Raw genomic sequence first — 20,328 nt, 5'->3', positions numbered from 1 at the left:
TGTTTCTAAATCTCTCAATAACCCCACTTTTCCCATCTCTATCACATCCTCCAGCCTATAACTCCCTGAGATATCTGTGTTCATGTAATTCTGGCCTCTTCAGCATCTCTAATTTTAATTACTGCAATATTGGTGATTATTCCTTCAGCTATCAGGCTCCTAAGCTCTGAAATTCCCTTCCTGCAACTTCAGCAGATGATATCCAGACTTGTGTTCATCCCCCAGGGTGAAGGGGCACTGCAAACCATTACTTGTATGGCCTGCAAGAGTTTACTTGTTGACATAAGAAACTCAAGTTACAGGTAGTGACCTGTAGCTCTGACTATCTTTGGAGTTCATTGATCATAGAATCCCTACAGTGTGGAAATAGGGCATTTGGCCCAACAAGTCAAGTTAAGGGCGGCACGGTGGCACAGTGGTTAGCACTGCTGCCTCACAGCGCCAGGGACCTGGGTTCAATTCCTGCCTCAGGCGACTGACTGTGTGGAGTTTGCACGTTCTTCCCGTGTCTGCGTGGGTTTCCTCCGGGTGCTCCGGTTTCCTCCCACGGTCCAAAGATGTGCGGGTCAGGCGAATTGGCCATGCTAAATTGCCCGTAGTGTTAGGTAAAGGGGTATGGGTGGGTTGCGCTTCGGCGAATCGGTGTGGACTTGTTGGGCCGAAGGGCCTGTTTCCACACTGTAAGTAATCTAATCTAATCTAAAGTCCATACCAATCCTCCGAAGAGTATCCGACCCAAACCCATTCCTCATTACTCTACATTTACCCCTAATTAATGCACCTAACCCACACATCCCTGAACACTACGGCAATTCAGAATGGCCAATTCACCCAACCTGCACATCTTTGGATTGTGGGAGGAAACCGGAGCACCCGGAGGAAACCCATGCAGACACGGGGGAGAATGTGCAAACCCCACACAGACAGATGCCCAAGGCGGGAATTGAACCCAGGTCCATGGCGCTGTGAGGCAGCAGTGCTAACCACTGAGCCACTGTATTCTGCAAAGTGCCACTTCCATTCTGCTACATAAACTAATTTTACACCCTTCATTCCCATTAAAGCCAATCATGCTACACTGCTCAGGTATATGCTAAAAAGACAAAGACACAATTTTATAGGAAAAGGGACCCATATTCCTCCTTCAATTAAAACCAGTAAAAATAGATTACCTCATGAGTGTACACATATGTTTGGGAGAAGATATGTAGCTCGGGTGCTCGTTGTTGTGGTTCTGTTCGCCGAGCTGGGAGTTTGTGTTGCAGACGTTTTGTTTCTCCCAAACTTTGAACACCTAAGGACTAGAGATGCTAAGACAAGCCAGGAAATGGGAATCCGCCTAAGGACCACATACGAACAACTCCGGTTCCTGCATGAATGCCGAAAGAATCGGATCCTTCCACCATGTGTCAGATACAGACCACCAGTCAACAACCCACAAGGCAGGGACACAACCAGACAGGACATGAGCAAAACCAATGTAGTGTACAAAATCCCATGCAAGGACTGCACAAAACACTACATAGCACAAACAGGAAGACAGCTAACGATTCGTATCCATGAACACCAACTAGCCACGAAACGACACGACCAGCTATCCTTAGTAGCCACACATGCAGATGACAAGCAATATGAGTTTGACTGGGCCAACACTACTATTATAGGACAAGCCAAACAGAGAACAGCCAGGGAATTCCTAGAGGCATGGCACTCATCCACAGATTCAATCAATAATCACATCGACCTGGACCCAATATACCGGCCACTGCAGCGGACAGCTGGAACTGACAACCGGAAGCGGCAGATTCAAACCACTATAAATGCCGGAGGAAAGATCACAGAAGCGCTTCACAGGAGGCTCCCAAACACTGAGGATGTCACCTAGACAAGGGACGAAATGTCTGCAACACAAATTCCTAGCTCAGTGAACAGAACCACAATAATGTACACATATGGGTCATGGTGATACCTCAAAAGTACTCCACTAGTTGTAAAATCCTGAAGAATGTCTTGACGTTTTGGTAGAATAAAAGCTAGTACAGTAAACAGACCTAATCTCCTTTGAATTTCAGAACATTCCCCTGTACTAAACAACTTCTCTGTGTAACCCAGAGGTATAACAATAGCAAATAGACCAGAGTGTCATGTCCTTTACTTGCAGCCTTATGAGAAAAGCAAACTCCACCTCCACCGAATGCTGTGCTTCACCTTATTTTGTACAAAGAGGAAAACTGAAGATTAGAGTAAAGTTCTGAGTGCAGCCATGAAACCAACCAATGGGACTTAGGGACCCTTTAAAGCAATAATCTGATAAGAGACTTCATCGAAAGTAAACAACATGAGCAATGTGTTTATTCACAACCTTTGACCTTCAATTAACTTTATTGACAAAAGGGGGGGGGGAGCCAGATAATCTCTCCTCATAGTCTCTTTGCTCTCAGACAGAGCTGCTTTGAAGTAAATGTAAACTCTGTGATATTGTTTTACTCGTCTGTTTAAGATTAGTCTTGTTCATTAAAATGATGCATTATTTCATCCAATTCTTTTCATCTTTTGAAAGGTTTATTTTGATGTGGTCAGACTAATGAGCTCGCTCTTTAAAGTCAGGGCAACTTACCCATTCTCTGAAAACTCTACTGCAAGACTGCCAGTTTGGCAGCTGTGTGGATCTTGTGTTGTAGCAGATGCACTTTTCCAATCTAGTCTTTTCAACTCATCAGAAAAAAATTTCTATTATAAGAAATATGAAGTTAACATTAAAGCAACACAATACACCCCATTCGTATTGGTCATTTGAAGGAAGAAGAGGGTTGATGCTCCCAACGCATTGTTATTGACCCGTTATATTCCCTCTTTATAGATAGGTAACTAATCTTATAAAATATGTTACATCAATGTCTTGTGTTAGATGTAGGTCAGTCCATGATAAGGAAAATTAACAGAATAATGAAAATAGAAATAAATAACATCTCTTCTTTACTAATGACTTATTTATCTAATTAAGTAGTTAATTTAGATAATAATTGTGTTTTTAAAAAATCACCGTGCAGCCACTATGATGTTTTGGCCGTAACCTTTATAATGAATGCTGTACTGAAACTTGAGACATCACATTGCCTTGACCCCTGGCTGTTTGCAGCACTGTGACGTGACTCTACCAGACCTGCTGAGCTGCCTTATGCTCACAATTACTACTAAAACCAATCACCAAGTAAATATATAGTCGATTTGTCACCCATGTGGTAACTGAACATGACCCCCAGTAATTTGCAGGTTAGTCACTGCTCCGAGCTCAGTGCAGATCCGAGCAGATTCAACCCAATAGTTTTGTTCTGAATGCAGATTCCTGAGGCAGTGCTTCTTTTTTTTCACAATTGAATTGGTTATTGAAATCCAAAGGCATCATTTGACATTGTGTGACAGATGAAAAAGAAGAACAGCTGAAAATGTGTTGCTGGTTAAAGCACAGCAGGTTAGGCAGCATCCAAGGAATAGGAAATTCGACGTTTCGGGCATAAGCCCTTCATCAGCTTCCTGATGAAGGGCTTATGCCCGAAACATCGAATTTCCTATTCCTTGAATGCTGCCTAACCTGCTGTGCTTTAACCAGCAACACATTTTCAGCTGTGATCTCCAGCATCTGCAGACCTCATTTTTTACTTGAAAAAGAAGAACATCCAACCTACCGCAAACCGCAACATATAATGGACAAATATTACTAACCATCTTATGATATGTAAACTGCCAATTAGCCAGGCAGTTCAGTTCAATGAGTTTAATTCAATTCAACAATATTTCAAATGAATTCCATCATCTGCTCCAGCAAGATGCTGGTGCATGCTTTTGTTGCAAGATGTAAAAAAAATCCTGCTCCTCTACATTAACCTGTTTCATTTCTGTGCTCAATGTTTTCATTTAGACTTGGACGACCACCTTTATCCAGACACACGTGAGGGAGACAAAGCATATGTTTATGTCTCTTTTCAGTAGCTTCTCTGCCCGCACCAGGTCACTGAAACTAGAGACTTAAGCTTGAGGCACAATGTAGTGTTTAGTGATATATTTGCAACCATTACAGATCAAATATGGCATTTTTTTGTACTCTTATTGCTTGCAATGTTATGTCTCAGGTTTCAGTTGTGTTTTCATTCTAAAGGAACCAGGTTACAGGCCAAACAACCAGTGATTTTTTTTAAAAAACACAATAATCTTGGGTGTGTTCGAAGGATTTGTAGGTGGTTGGTCAATTTGCTTGACCACATATTGACCACACCTTCCACAGTCCTCAGGAATGAGATTTGAACACAGTAACTGTCTCAGATGCAGGCACTGTTGGCCGTATCTCAATATCTCATCTCAGTTTTGGAAATTTAGAAAGCCCTTTATTGAAATCACAGACCCATCATGAATAGATTCCTAAGCGAGTTAAATTTTGTTACCAAGACTTGATGACAAATTTGGAATCCAGTCAACTTTTTATTTCTGTCTGTCCAGAGTCATAGAGTCATAGTCATACAGGTCTGCAGTATAGAAAAAGGCCGTCAGCTCACTGAGTCTGTACCAGTAACAGAGCTGAAAATGTGTTGCTGGAAAAGCGCAGCAGGTCAGGCAGCATCCAAGGAACAGGAAATTCGACGTTCGGGCAGCACCTACACCTCCCCACAGCAACTGTAATATGGCATGGGCAGGCGAATATCATGGTGAATTGAGCCTTTAATAAACTCAACTGAGGCTTAATTCTTTATCCATATTAAGGGAGCTGAAAATGTGTTGCTGGAAAAGCGCAGCAGGTCAGGCAGCATCCAAGGAACAGGAGATTCGACGTTTCGGGCATAAGCCCTTCATCAGGAAAGTCAGCTTAAGCATAGGGGTGTTGGTATCCTGGTCCCCTGTGGCAAACCCCATCAAGAATAAGCCCTGATGGAGCAGTATTTACAAATCCAAAAACGTCACATTGGCTGGAATGTATTTTGGGGGTCTCTACGGTAAAGGGCATTGTATAAATAATTGTATTATTTATCCAATATAGCTTGTCAACCTATAAATGAATCAGTTGTACAAACATATTCACTGTTTTTTAGAAAATAAGAGGAGCAGCTCAGACCATTTCCAACCAGGTCGGTGATAAAATGTCAACTTTCCAAAACCTTCCAAGGTGTTTTCACTACTGGACATTTGCTGTATCAGCCACATTAAGGGATCAGTTAGAAAGAAACATTTAAACCTGTTGTAAATGGCCCTCAACGTCTCACCCGGTCAGGGAAAATAGGATTCACTAGCAATTCTGGTCAAACGTTCACAAAATGCTTTCAATGTTAACCTCTGTCTGATTCATCTTTCATTTAACTAATTCTGTTGCACATGACAGGGAATGTAAGTAATGTTTGATGGAGCCTCCCAGAGACTTTGTGGATCAGTTGAATTATTTTTACTCATTATTATTGCAAGAGGTACTAACTGTTACTGACAGGAGTGAGATGCAATGGTCTGCATTTGATATTTTCCCCTTCATTTCATTGTTCATTTCCGTATCCAGGCTCAGCAGATTGTCCACACAACCTTCCACTCCACTGTAAAGGCAAAATTAAAGGACTTTTCATCCTCAGCAAGTAGTCAGCGAATAGGTACTTAAAATGGCCGTCAGATCAATTCTGCTATGAACATAGAACATAGAACATTAGAGTTCAGTACAGGCCCTTCGGCCCTCAATGTTGTGCCAACCTGTGGAACCAATCTGAAGCTCATCTAATCTACACTATTCCATTCCTGCCCATATGCCTATCCAATGACCATTTAAATGCCCTTAAAATTGGGAGTCTACTACTGTTGCAGGCAGTGCATTCCATGCCCCTACTACTCTCTAAGTAAAGATGCTGGTATGGCATGGATGCTAGCATGGTTCAGTCTGCTACCATTTCATCTTAACATTTTCTGGCAGCATTAGACAAGCAAGGGCCTCATTAAAATCCGAATGTCTCAAATGTCAGTGTTGCAAAGACCCCAATGTGACCTTAAACACACCAAAACAGAAATTTCTGGAGAAACTCAGCAGATCTGGCAGCTTCTGCGGACAGAAAACAGGGTTAAAATTTAGAGTCATGGAATCCCTACAGTGCAGATAGAAGGCATTCAGCTCATCAAGTCTGCACTGACCCTCTGAAGAGCATCCTATCAGCACCTCTAATCAACTTCCTTCGCCCACATTTCCCTTGGTCACTCCCTGAACTGTAGAACCTGCACATCCCTGGACTGTTGAAGGAACCCAGGGAAATTTATGCAGACAAGGGAGAACACATAAACTCCACACAGACAAGGTTGGAATTGAACCCAGATGTTATGAGGCAGCAGAGCTAACCACTGTGCCACCATGCATCTTGTGACCTTTCTTCAGAATCTTTACTACCCAATATGACACTGTCACCTAATATGAGAATAATACCAATTCTTATAGTATATTGCTATTTGTAAAGTGCTAGCACTGAAATGTTATGTGGATGTACATCCAGAATGTCAGATTTAGTGCTGCACTGCAGCCAGGTGCTGAGAAGCCATGCATTACGCCACCAATCACAGGAAGAGCTTCAAGAATTATACCTGATGGAATCCATCACTTTTTACTGTTTAACTGTATTATTTTGAGTTATTGGAATGAGCCTACATAACAGGGTGTCAGTGAACAAGAACTGAATTTGGAGGTGTAATTGTTTGGCATAGTCCTTCAACGTCAATCTCAGCTGTAAGTGAGTTCATAGAGTCAAAAATAACTGCAGATGTTGGAATCCAAGTGGACAGGCAAGAGGCTGAATGAACACAGCAAGCCAGGCAGCATCAGGAGGTGGAGAAGTTGACATTTTGAGTGTAACCTTTCTTCAGGGCAGGGTGTGGGTGTAGGGGGAGCAGCAGATAAAGGGGGTGGCAGGGGCAAGGTGGTGAAATGGAGATAGGTGAAGACAGGTAGAGGGTACGACCTGGTTGGTCAATGGGAGGAATGAATCTGGTTGATGGCTAGAAGGAAGGGTCAATGAGGGGAATAGAAGAAAGGGGCTGGGAAAGGAGTAGGGGGATGGGGAGTGAGGTTTTTTTGAAATTGGAGAACTCAATGTTGACTCCTCCAGGCTGTAGGCTTCCCAGATAGAAGATGAGATGTTGTTCCTCCAATTTGTGGTTTGATGCAAAATGGCAATGGAGGAGGCCAAGGATGGCCATGGCAGAAAGGGGGTAGGAAGGGAAATTAAAATGGGCAGTGACTGGGAGGTCCGGTCGGCCCCCGTGGGCCCAGCTGAGATGCTTGGCGAACCGTTCCCTAAGTTTACATTTGGTCTCCCCGATGTAGAGAAGACTACATTGGGAGTCCCCAGTAGGCATCTGTGTCAGACATTAAACACACTGACTGATGTCAAGGAAAGCAATCTAGTTCAGAGATTAATGTCATGCTGTACCCATACCAGTCTTCCAATCAGGGAAAACAAACTACAGAAGTCCAAAATAGTAGTAGAATAGAATAGAATATTCTTTATTGTCCCGTGTTTAAGTCCAGAAGTATAGGAGTACAGTGGAAGGCTTTACAATGTCACCTCTTATAGCACCGTCTTAGGTACAAGTACTTAGATCCAACTCTTAGATACAAAAGAGGAAGAAGAAAGAATAGTTTCATTACTTTACAGTGTTTAAAGAATAAGTTAGAAATAAGAAATAGTTAAAGGATTGACATTACAGTCAGATAAACAAATTACAAATAAGGGGCTTCCACATGTGATCTGACTGCCCATGCCAGACCCCAGTCCAACAACTGTTCCCCGATCCCCTCCAAGCCTCCATTCTGCCCCTCACTGGCTCTCAGCTCTTCCAAGGCATGTTCCCTCCTGGACTCACTTCCCCATGCCACCCACTGCTCCAGGACTGTTCCTCCTCTGCCAGCCTCTGACCAGGACTCACCCCTGCATGATTAGCAAGCATAGAAACATTGAAGATGTAAGACTAGGCCATTTGACCTCTCAAGCATGCTCCACCATTCATTACGATCATAGCTGATCATTGAGCCCCATACTCTAATCCGGCCCTCTACCCATATCCCTTGATCCCTTTAGCTACAAGAGTTATATCCAACTTTGCTAATGCTTTGTCCTCAACTGCTTTCCGTGGTAATGAATACCACATTTCTGTGGTAAAGCCTTCCACTGTACTCCTATACTTCTGTACTTAAGTACACAGGACAATCAAGAATATTCTATTCTATTTTAATACTACCATTTCTGGGTGAAGAAATATTTCCTCATCTCCATCCTCAATGGTTTACTCCTTATCTTTTCACTATGATACCTGGTTCTGGACTGCCTCATGTCCTTCTTGCATCTAATCTGTCTTTTACAGTTAGAAGTTTACAGATTTCTATGACATCCATCCTCATTCTATTAAACTCCAGCGAAGCAGGAAAGCCAATGTATGAGTTTGTCATCAGGAATAAGGGGGTGGCCCAAGGGGGCTGAAAGATAATCGGTGGGGGGAGGGAGAGGAGTCCACCTCCTCTACCGCCAAGCTCTAGCTACCCAATGCCTGGAGGAAGAGCGCCTCATCTTCCACCTTGGGACCCTCCAACCACTCATAATCAATGTTGATTTCACCAGTTTCATCATTTACCCTTCCCCCACCCTAATCCAGATCCAACCTTCCAACTCGGCACCGCCCTCTTGAACTGTCCCACCTGTCCATCTTATTTTTCACCTATCCACTCCACCTCCCCTCTCTGACCTATCACCATCACCCCCCACAGACTGTCTGGTCTGCACCCAAAATAATCCAGTCAGGTCCACCCAAAAGGGAGAACTGAGGCACTCCATCCAGTGGAAGGGCCATGGACAAATCCACAAATTGATTATATATGTCCCCTTCCAACATGTAGGAATGGATTTACCTATATTCTAGTCACCATAGACACTTTCATGAAAGGGGTTGAGGCTTTTCCCATTACGGCAAATACAGCCAAAACAACTGCATAAATCCTTACACAACAGCTTTTTGCGAAATGGGGGTCCACCCCACTGTATCAAGTCAGATCAGGGAACCCATTTCACCAGCTGAGTCACGCAAAATGTGATGACAATCCAGCAGAGATTCCACATTGCATACTACCCCCAATCTCGTGGGATCATGGAAAGGATGAACCTAAAAGGGATGATTTGGAAGATTGTGCTGCAGAACAATAAAACCTGTGAGACAGTACTTCCATTTGTTCTCATGATGGTATGCAACACCATCTCCAGATCCACAGGGTATATCCCCCATCCCATGATGACAGGCTGACCCATAAAAGGAGTCAATTACCTGTTCGGTCTTGACCTCACAGAACCTGCCCTCACCCACGAAAAAGCAGGGCAGCAGCTCACTGAGAATATTGCGGTCACTCAGTTAGCAGCAGCTGTCAGCTTAGGGACCAAAAGGAAAGTCAGCAAGGCCTCCTTCGAAGTTAACCCCGTCCAACTCCCAATAGGACAGCAGGTAATGATACAGATAGACAACTTTAGTTTCTTTTTCTCCTCTAAATATTGAGGTTCACACACTGTGGTGGATAAGGCAAGCACCTCAGTATACAAAGTTCTATTCGCCATAAGAAAGACTCGCTAGTACCACGTAAACCAACTAAAAGCCTCTGGCTCACAATATAGCCACTCTCACCACCTTGGAGAAAGTGAGGACCGCATTGCTGGGGAGTCAGAGTCAAAAGGTACAACAGGTCAGACAGCATCCGAGGAGCAGGTGAGTCAATTGTTCGGACATAAGCCCTTCATTAGGAATGTGGAGGAGGAAGGAATCTGAGAGATCAATAGCACGATGGGGGTGGGGGTGGGGGGAAGGTAGCTGGGAAGGCAATAGGTAGATGCAGGTGGGAGGTGATTGTGATAGGTTGGTGGGGACGGTGGAGCAGAGAGGTGGGAAGGAAGATGGACAGGTGGGACAGGTCAAAAGGGCGGTGCCAAATTGTGGGAGGTTGGATCTGGGATGAGATGGGGGGAGGGGTGATTTGGAAACAGGTGAAATCAATGTTGATGCCGTAGACACTGCCCCAGAGCAAGTGACAAGACCAAGGACACCCACAGACACATCCTCTCAGGCAGGCCGCACCCAGGCAAAACTTTTTCTCTCGCATCACTATCACTGTCTGCAGCTTCAATGCCCAAGGGACCCCCCAGATGATTTAGTTGACTTAATGGAGGACTCTCTAACAAATTGGAACAACTCACTAGTAACTGACAGCACAGACATGTTACTCGTTCCCAACAGTCTAGACATGACAGATAACCCCTTGACAGACAAGCAAAGCAAACAGGCGAATCCTCTTCTAAGGAACTACTTTGAAGAAGTGGCCTCATTCCTGATGAAGGGCTTTGGCCCAAAACGTCGATTTCCCTGCTCCTCGGATGCTGCCTTACCTGCTGTGCTTTTCCAGCACCACTCTAATCTTGAGGCAAATCAAACAACCCCAACTTTACACTTAATTCATTGGTATGATAACCACCTATTCCAGTCCTTTCTGACCACTCCAGTGTCTTATTTACCACGTCTACCTGATCAGCCACTAGGTGAGATTTGCAAATATGCAGCCTGCAAGAGTGGAACTAGTTAAGATTAGATTAGATTACTTACAGTGTGGAAACAAGCCCTTCGGCCCAACAAGTCCACACCGACCCGCCGAAGCACAACCCACCCAGACCCATTCCCCCTTCACCTAACACTATGGGCAATTTAGCATGGCCAATTCACCTAACCTGCACATTTTTGGCATGTGGGAGGAAACCGGAGCACCCAGAGGAAACTGGACCACTGGGAGGAAACCCACGCAGACATAGGGAGAACGTGCAAACTCCACACAGACAGTCACCTGAGGCGGGAATTGAACCCGGGTCTCTGGTGCGTGAGGCAGCAGTGCTAACCACTGTGCCACCGTGCCGCCCACAAGTTAATTATATGTTGTGCTTTATTTGAACCTGGAGATCACGTAATCACTGCTTGGAAATCGGTCTGTGATCGTGCAATCCATCAACACTTCACATACAGGATCAAGAGGAGGGACTGTGACTGGACAGGCTGCTCACAATGATGAATCTATGAAAATGGACAATAAACGAGGCATGCTGGGTACTTGAATCAAGCCTTGACCAAAGTAACTGTGCTGATAAACATGCTGCAGAATGCAGACAGGCTGCAGCTACAGACAGACAGTATGTAATTGACCCAGCAGCTGCAGACAATACAATATACAATCGAATTTGAATTAAATAGAATCAAACTGAGTGCCATCCCCAGGAAAACTGGAACCTTGAGTTATTTGCCAGACGTAGGGGCACCCTTATTTGGAGAGGGCTTCCTGAAAAGTGGCACCTAACACCTTCAGGAATGGATGCCCAAGGCCCACCATGCCATCGACATATCAACGCCTGGTTGGGTCCGATCACTCGGGATGGTCGAGCCCTGATTGATCCAGTGGAGGACAGTGAAGACCGTCCCAAAAGGACACGAATGACCACTGAGTACAAGAATCACTGCAACCCCACGCTCAGCAGCAATAACCCGAGACCAACCACTGTGAAGAGAAGACATTCTTGGGACCACCGGGAGAAGATGATCAGATGATCATCGCCACGTGGATCAAGGCCAGGGTCGAGTGTGGTGGAATATGACCATCTAAGAGTTAAGTTTAAACATAAGGGAGTTGATTAGAGTCATAGTGTAAATTGTCAGTTTATAGTGTATTTTGTTGTTATAGTATTGGTCATATTAAATAAATAAATAAATAAATGTCATTGTTTATTAAGTCTCGACTCACAGTTTATTTGCTCAACAGAAGAGTGAAACACAATGTGTGGCAGGCACAACAGGGCCAAGTTTTCAGTGAGTTTGATGCCCATAAACACTACTAGAATGGAAAGCTAGGCAAAGAATCTCTGCTGTTGACAGCATTCAACATGCCTTTTAGTTGGTACAAATTCTTGAATCTATCTTTTGCCTTAAAGTAAGCCAGGATTTGTTCAAATGGAAAGTAGACAAGACATGCCGTAAATGTAAAAAAATAGTCAGCATCGCTGCTGATATCCTGATCTATGATGTAGATGAAGAGAAAATATTACCAACATCTACATGGATCCATGGAGAGAGCCAAGGAAGCCAGAATCATTTGAAACTTATGTCATTCACAAATCATTGTGAAGACAATCAAGGTATTTTTCAATGTATAATTTCAGTTACATTACTCTGTAAATTTTTGCTATAAATTCTGTGTCTTATAATTGTGTCCTCCTCAACCACCTGATGAAGGAGCAGCGCTCCGAAAGCTAGTGCTTCCAATTAAACCTGTTGGACCATAACCTGGTGTTGTGTGATTTGTAACTTTGTACATCCCAGTCCAACACCGGCGTCTCCAAATCATTGTGAAGATGACAGAACACCACGTCAGAATGGTGCGCACACTTAGTGAAGCCAAGCCCAGTTCTGAATAATTCACGACTGTCTCTGAGATGGACGTTTCTTGAGATAAGAAAGAGCAGACAAGTTCCTTTGGCTTGATCCGGTACATATACGTCATAAATCACAACTCCAATTGCAAATCTCCAAGAACTGATGATGCAAGAAGTGGAATGGCTGTGGTCACACTCGCACAAGAAGACTTTCAACAAATACGAAAAGGTAGTATGCATGGGGAAAAATCCATCACACTAAACAGGAAGAAATTTGTCACAGTATCAAGGAGTATGAAAGGACCGGGAGCATAACGGGAGAAAAGGGATACTATTAGCATCCAAAGTTCTGGTATAAGCTGAGACAAGGTATACCAACATAGAAAGAGCTTACATAGAGTCATAGAGTCCTAGAGATGTACAGCATGGAAACAGACCCTTCAGTCCAACCTGTCCATGTCGACCAGATATCCCAACCCAAACTAGTCCCACCAGCCAGCACCTGGCCCATATCCTTCCAAACCCTTCCTATTCATATACCCAGGAGAAAGTGAGGACTGCAGATGCTGGAGATCAGAGCTGAAAAATGTGTTGCTGGAAAAGTGCAGCAGGTCAGGCAGCATCCAAGGAGCTTAGCTGAAAATGTGTTGCTGGAAAAGCACAGCATTAGCTCCACTCCCGGCACCTTCCCCTGCAACCGCATCTATCAGCGTTCTGAAAAGACCACTCCCTCCGTGACTCCCTCGTCAGGTCCACACCCCCCATCAACCCAACCTCCACTCCCGGCACCTTCCCCTGCAACTGCAAGAAATGCAAAACTTGCTTAGCCTGCTTGGCACACTTTCCTCATTCCTGAAGAAGGGCTCATGCCCGAAATGTCGATTCTCCTGCTCCTTGGATTCTGCCTGACCTGCTGCGCTTTTCCAGCAACACATTTTCAGCGCTATTCATATACCCATCCAATTGCAATTGTAGTAGCCTCCATCACTTCCTCTGGAAGCTTATTCCATACAGGCACCACTTTCTGTGTGAAAAGGTTGTCCCTGAGGTCTCTTTTATATATTTCCCCTCTCACCCTAAACCTCTAGTTCTGGACTCCCCCCCCAGGGAAAAGACCTTGTCTATTTATCCTATACATGCCTCTCATGATTTTATAAACCTCCACAAGGTCACCCCTGAGCCTCCAGAGAAAACAGTCCCAGCCTATTCAATCTCTCCCTATAGCTCAACTCCTCCAACCCTAACAACATCCTTTTAATCTTTTCTGAACCCTTTCAAGTTTCACAACATCTTTTCCTTTCACCCAAGCAGGAATATACTGCCTTTGGACTCTCGTTATCTCATTTCTGAAGGCTTCCCAATTTCCAGCCATCCCTTTACCTGTGAACATCTGCCCCCAGTCAGCTTTTGAAATTTCTTGCCTAATACTGTCAAAATACTTTCTCCAATTTAGAAGTTCAACTTTTAGATCTGGTCTATCCTTTTCCATCACTATTTTAAATCTATTGGATTATGATCACTGGCCCCAAGATGCTCCCCCCACTGACACTTAGTCACTACCCTGCCTTATATCCCAAGAGTAGGTCAGGTTTTGCACTGTCTCTGGTAGGCACATCCACATACTGAATCAGAACATTATCTTGGACGTGCACTACAAGTTCCTCTCCATCTAAACCTTAATACTATGGCAGCCCCAGTCTATGTTTGGAAATGAATATAAGCAACTCAAACTTTTATTGGAGAAATTTCATACTGGCAAGTGATCGTCATCTACTGGAGCACATCTACAAGAAAAATCAGTGCAGAGCTCTAGCAAGACAACAGACTTTATTCTTGAGGCTTCAGATTTAGAATTTCATTCTCAGAATGAAACCAGGAAGAGAAATGGTGTGAGCAGATGGAAGCCACGTCATTTACACAAAGCCAACTTCTCAGCACAGTCGTTAACCCTGTGCTTACACAGCTAGTCTATACTGAGCAATTCCCACTTGATAATAATAATAAAATCTAGGTTATCCTCCTTTTGGAAAATTATAAAGCAAGTTTACTGTTCTGGGTAACTAAAGAAAGGATCAGACTTGAAAATTCCCCACTAAATACATTGTGGCCTATTTAATGAGCAGACAATTCTCCTTGTGATCAGTTTTCACATGTCAGCATAAGTAGTCCGAAAATCCAAGCATTTTGACCAATATGATGAGCATCACATGAAAAGATCAGAAGAATGACCTAAGCCTGAATATCTGGCATTTCTTCCAGTCCCTTCACTTCATGTGTTATTAATATTCTTGGCTACTGGTGATAAAAGTACAATGCTTCTTTGGAGAGCCACATCAATGAAATTGTCTGTGCCAAATTTAATGTTATTTATGTGGTCACAAGAAATTGAAATCCTCGTTGGAAATTGGAAATTAAAGTTAATTGCTGGTTGCAATGACAGCTGTTTAGGCTGGGCACATAGAAGCTTAAAGCTTACAATACTTTTCCAATACATTTCAGTATTTAAATTAAATTTCAGAATGTAACCCTTGCCTTGCTTTTTTTTGAAGTATAGTTTCTTAACCAAAGCATGGACAAATGGAGATGATAATCAGAATTCATAACGTATAAAATAGACAAAAGATGGATTTTCAATAGTGGGCTGTTGTTTTTACTTATTTGTTCATGTGATGCAAATGTCATTAGCAAGACCATCAAGACACCAAATAGTAGAGTCATGTTTAAAGTCAAAGCAAACAGAGTCCAGAAAAGTGTAGGAGAATGGACAGCGAGCGGTTATCAAAGAGAATCCAGAGTATAGGCATTAAATCCAGCAGTTGGCAAAAGGTTAAAGTGATATTCCACAGAGATCAGTAGAAAATTCACTGCTGTTCAACATTCAGCATAAACAATTTTGACTCGGGAATCAGAGGTGCAATCTCAAGATGAGTGGCAAGTACGAAATCGGTTAGTACAGTTAACAGAAAAGAAGATTGCAACAAAAGAAGAGATGCATAAAAATCTATAATGGTCATGTATCTAATAAATTAATTTTAAAATGGCTATGTGAGATGTGGACCATTATAGTATATCATTCCTGAAGAAGGGCTCATGCCTGAAACGTTGATTCTCCTGCTCCTTGAATGCTGCCTGACGTGCTGCGCATTTCCAGCAACACATTTTCAGCTCTGATCTCCAGCATCTGCAGTCCTCACTTTCTCCCATTATAGTAGGAATAATTTTAAAACGCTGGATACTCCTTGAAAAACCAGAGTCTAAATGGGGTAAAGGAGCAAAGTAATCCATAAGACCATTTGACATAAGAGCAGAAATTAGGCCATTCCGCCCATTGAATCTGCTCTGCCATTCAATCATGGCTGATAAATTTCTCACCACTTTCTCCCCATAACCCTTGATCTCCTTGATACTCAAGAGCCTATCTCAGTCTTAAATATACTTCATGACCTACTCTCCACAGCCTTCTGTGGCAATGAATCCCATAGGTTCACCACGCTCTGCCTGAAGATGTTTCTCCTTATCCCCATTCTCTTACTCTAAGGCTGTGTCCTAGTCTCTCCTACCAATGGAAACATCTCAATACACAACCCTCGAGCTGGTTATAACTGGCTTCCGGGAGGCTTTGTAACCCCTTTGATCTTGGTTTCTTGGTTTCCACTGCTGTCCAGCCGATAACTGCTGGCTACTATTGAATACAGTGTGGCCAATTTCCTGCGAGATCTGATTTCACCAGCTGTGGGTCCATTTAGAATGTCCAATTTTGGGTCTGTGATCATTTGACCACACAATAGAAAGCCAAACTTTTTTTGACTTCAAATGGGAGCAATGTCAAGTAGAATGCTACCACTTTAACAGATGAAGATTTTCATCAAGGTTGCCTTTTACATGAAGGGAAACCACTTTGAATAGACCAAGGGGAATAAGGTGGCTCATGGATCCATGCACTGATCATTTTCCATTCATAGACTTGCCCAGAAAATCTTATTAGGAGCTAAGCTGTTATCATTGTACAAAGCTCCTTGTTAGATGTGCAGATTAGGTGAATTGGCCATGCTAAACTGCCCATTGTGTTCAGGGATGTGTAGGTTAGGTGCATTAGTCAGGGGCAAATGAAGAGTATTAGGGTTGGGGAATGCGTCTGGGTGGATTACTCTTCTGACGGTCAGTGTGGACTTCTTGGGCCAATGGCCTGCTTCCATACTGTAGGGATTCTATTCTAGAGTGCTGAAGTTTCAAGATAATCCCTATGTTTGAGTCAAATTGATTATTCGGCATTCTGTTTCCCAACAGAACAAATTAGTTATCTCTTCTTTGGATGCATAATGATGGAGTACTTATTAACAGGTATTGGTCACATTGGTGAAGAGAGCAGGCATGCTGAGATTTGGAGCGCCCAGGGATTCCAGCATTCTGTGATGTTTTGACACCACATGTTTCGCCCAGACACACAACCTTTGAAGCAGCCTGGTTTGGAGGCTTGACTTCCAGTCAGCAAGTAGCACTACTGTCTAGGCCACAGAGTTAGCTAGGTCCACAACCCTCCTGGGGGTTGATAGAGGGATCGAATCCAGGACTCCAGGGTGGTGTCCAATTCTGAAGAAAATCAGATCCATTACCCGAGATGGGGAGTCAGTCTGATTTGTGATCCCAGGTGCCTTTGTATAGATGAAGGCATTGATAGTGGGAATCGGCTTCACCTGATCCCCAAGATAGGTTCCAAATACACTTAACTTCTCACCAAATCCATCATTGCCTTACTTCAGCTGTTGCATTGCCTAGGAAACTCAACCAGATTTTGTAAATCCTACAAGGACGGTTAGATCAAAGGCTGACAGCATCATTGTGCCACAATGAAAGAAGGAACTTCAAAGAATTTCCGGAGATATTAGGCAGAATCTTTCTGAAAAATGTGGGCTGTGACAATAAATTGGGGAAAATCAGGGACCATGTTGAGAGAGACCATTCTCGATAGCAAAACCTAAAAGTTGCATTTTCTAACCAGACATTGAGGTAAGATTCTTGTTTGTGAGTGGTGAGAGATCTATTAACATGGATTATTGCTCATTATCACTTTCATTACCTACCTCATCTCAGTTGACGAAAATGCAGTTTCACATTCTCCCAGTCACCAGATAAAAACCAGACACTGGGAATTCCCGACAGGAAAATGGATACTTGGCAACTCCAGCTCAGTTGAGGACATGGTGAGTCTGGGATCCATAATGCTCAGTGTGACCTGGGACCCAAGTTCGATTCTACCCTCGATCCACTTTCTGCATAGAGTTTGCACATTCTCCCCGTATCTGTGTGGGTTTCCTCTGGGTGCTCTGGTTTCCTCCCACAATCCAAAGTTATGCAGGTCAGGTCAATTGGCCTTGCTAAATTGCCCATAGTGTTGGGTGCATTAGTCAGACCTAAATGTAGGGGAATGGGTCTGGGTGGGTTACACTTTGGAGGGTCGGTGTGGACTTGTTGGGTCGAAGGGCCCCTTTCCACACTGTAGGGAATCTAATTACAGATGGCAGACATGTATCAAAGGGATGAATCTTCAAGATAGCCAATTACCCAGAACTATGAAAATTCCATAATGCCAAGCTGAAATGATGTTGCAACACAATAGAAAAGTATGGATATTAGCAAGGAAAGTCAAAGACTAGCAAGAAAATATTTCACAAAACCGAAGAAGCAGATTGCACAACGGTTCAAATGAGAGCCAGAACCAAGGCTTACTCCACATCAGAGTCATCCTTTGTGTCTGGCAAGGTCTTCGATTTGGTTTTCTGTCCTTTGTAATCACACACAAATCATATGCAAGTCATATTTCTAAAACCTTCTCTAATTCACATACCAGCAATATGTAGTAAAGCCTTGCAAATCCACAACTGAAGTAATTTTCATTGTTTGTTGTTCTCAAAGGAAACACAGTATTTAATCACTGACTCTAAGAATGTATTTTTCAGTCAGACAACCATGTTTTAAAAAGTTTCACATTCTCTCTTTATGAAATCACTTTCATTAAAACTTATATTTTGATTCCGACATTATTGCCCCTTCAATCACTGAGGAGTATGCATACACATATATAACCAAATTAGGTACAATTATCTGCTCAGCCTTGCAGTGAGACCATGACTATTCCATATCCTGCCTAGCCCTGATCATCCTTTACCCTCTTGTTTATCAGCTCTCATCTACCAGAAGAGAAAGAGTTCCAAAGGCTCTCAATTATCTAGTAAGAAAATAATTTCCTTTGCCTCAGTCTTAAATTGGGGACTCCCTGTCTGAAACAATGACCTTTTGTTTTGGGTGACTTGGGGTATCCTCCTGATGTTTTCCTACAGGAGGCCAGGACCCCATGTATTTCCATTGCCATCTTGGGTGGCAGTATCGGTCAAATTGGAGCCAGGACCCCTCTGTCGGTGTCTAGCATTGGAGGGGCAGGACAGGGTCCCCGCAGCATGACCATCTCCAGCTCAGAGGCAGTGGACACAGAAACAATGGTGGTGAAAGTGAGAACTGCAGATACTGGAGATTAGAGTCAAGATTAAAGTGGTGCTGGAAAAGCACAGCAGGTCAGGCAGCAACCGAGGAGCAAGAAAATCGACGTTTTGGGCAAAAGCCCATCATCAGGAATCAGAATCAGAATCAGGAATGGAGGGATTTTGCCGGAAATGTTGATTTTCCTGCTCCCCACATGCTGTCTGACCTGCTGTGCTTTTCCAACACCACTCTAATCTTGACAGAAGCAATGGTGCTAGTGGTGGCTGCAAAGGATCATATTGCTGGGACCTTGAGTGTGATGTTGGACGTCAGTGCCTGGAGGAGCAGAGAAGATGAGGTCGACGGAGATGAAAGATGAACTTTGGCAGCTGTTTCAGTTTTAGTAATATCAATTTAATATTAATTTATTCAGTTAAAAATCACACAATACCAGGTTATAGTCCAACAGGTTTAATTGAAAGCACACTAGCTTTCGGAGCGCCGGTCCTTCATCAGGTGATTGTGGAGGACACAACTGTAAGACACTGCCTTAGGCTGTGGAGACATTTTGACATTGGCTGCTAGTGTCAAAGAGATAACATTATTTCAACCACCTGCTACACAATTCTCCCGTTTTCATTTTTCATTAATGCCTATAGTAGAGATCTATAATAATTAACTGAATCGATATTGCCTATGTTAGACTATAATCCAAATTCAAAATTATTTCCAGCATTTTTTGTCCCATCCATTAGTTTACCTTTGCTATAAACCTATCCCAAATGTCCTCCTTTAATTAGGTATCCCAATGAATCTGTTACTTGCAGGATCGAATCCAAAACTGTCAGTAAGGATTGTGAGGTATCTATTTGTTAAGAATCAAAGAATCCCTACCGTGCAGACAGAAGCTATTCAGCCCATCAAATCTGTACTGAACCTCTGAAGAGCATCCCATCCAGACCCACCCCATCCCTGTAACCCTGCAAAAGCTATACTTAATTCGTTGTAGCCTGCACAGCCCTGGACACTATGGGCAATTTAATATGACCAATCCACCCTAACCTGCACATCCCTGGACACTATGAGCAATTTAGTATGACCAATCCACCCTAATCTGCATATCCCTGGACACTATGGGCAATTTAGTATGAACAATCCACCCTAACCTGCACATCCCTGGACACTATGGGCAATTTAGTATGAACAATCCACCCTAACCTGCACATCCCTGGACACTATGGGCAATTTAGTATGAACAATCCACCCTAACCTGCACATCCCTGGACACTATGGGCAATTTAGTATGACCAATCCACCCTAATCTGCACATCCCTGGATCCTATGGGCAATTTAGTATGAAAATCCACCCTAACCTGCACATTCCTGGACACTATGGGCAATT

This window comes from Hemiscyllium ocellatum, chromosome 34, assembly GCF_020745735.1.
Source record: "Hemiscyllium ocellatum isolate sHemOce1 chromosome 34, sHemOce1.pat.X.cur, whole genome shotgun sequence".
Taxonomy (NCBI): Eukaryota; Metazoa; Chordata; class Chondrichthyes; order Orectolobiformes; family Hemiscylliidae; genus Hemiscyllium; species Hemiscyllium ocellatum.
This window is presented reverse-complemented; position numbering follows the sequence as displayed.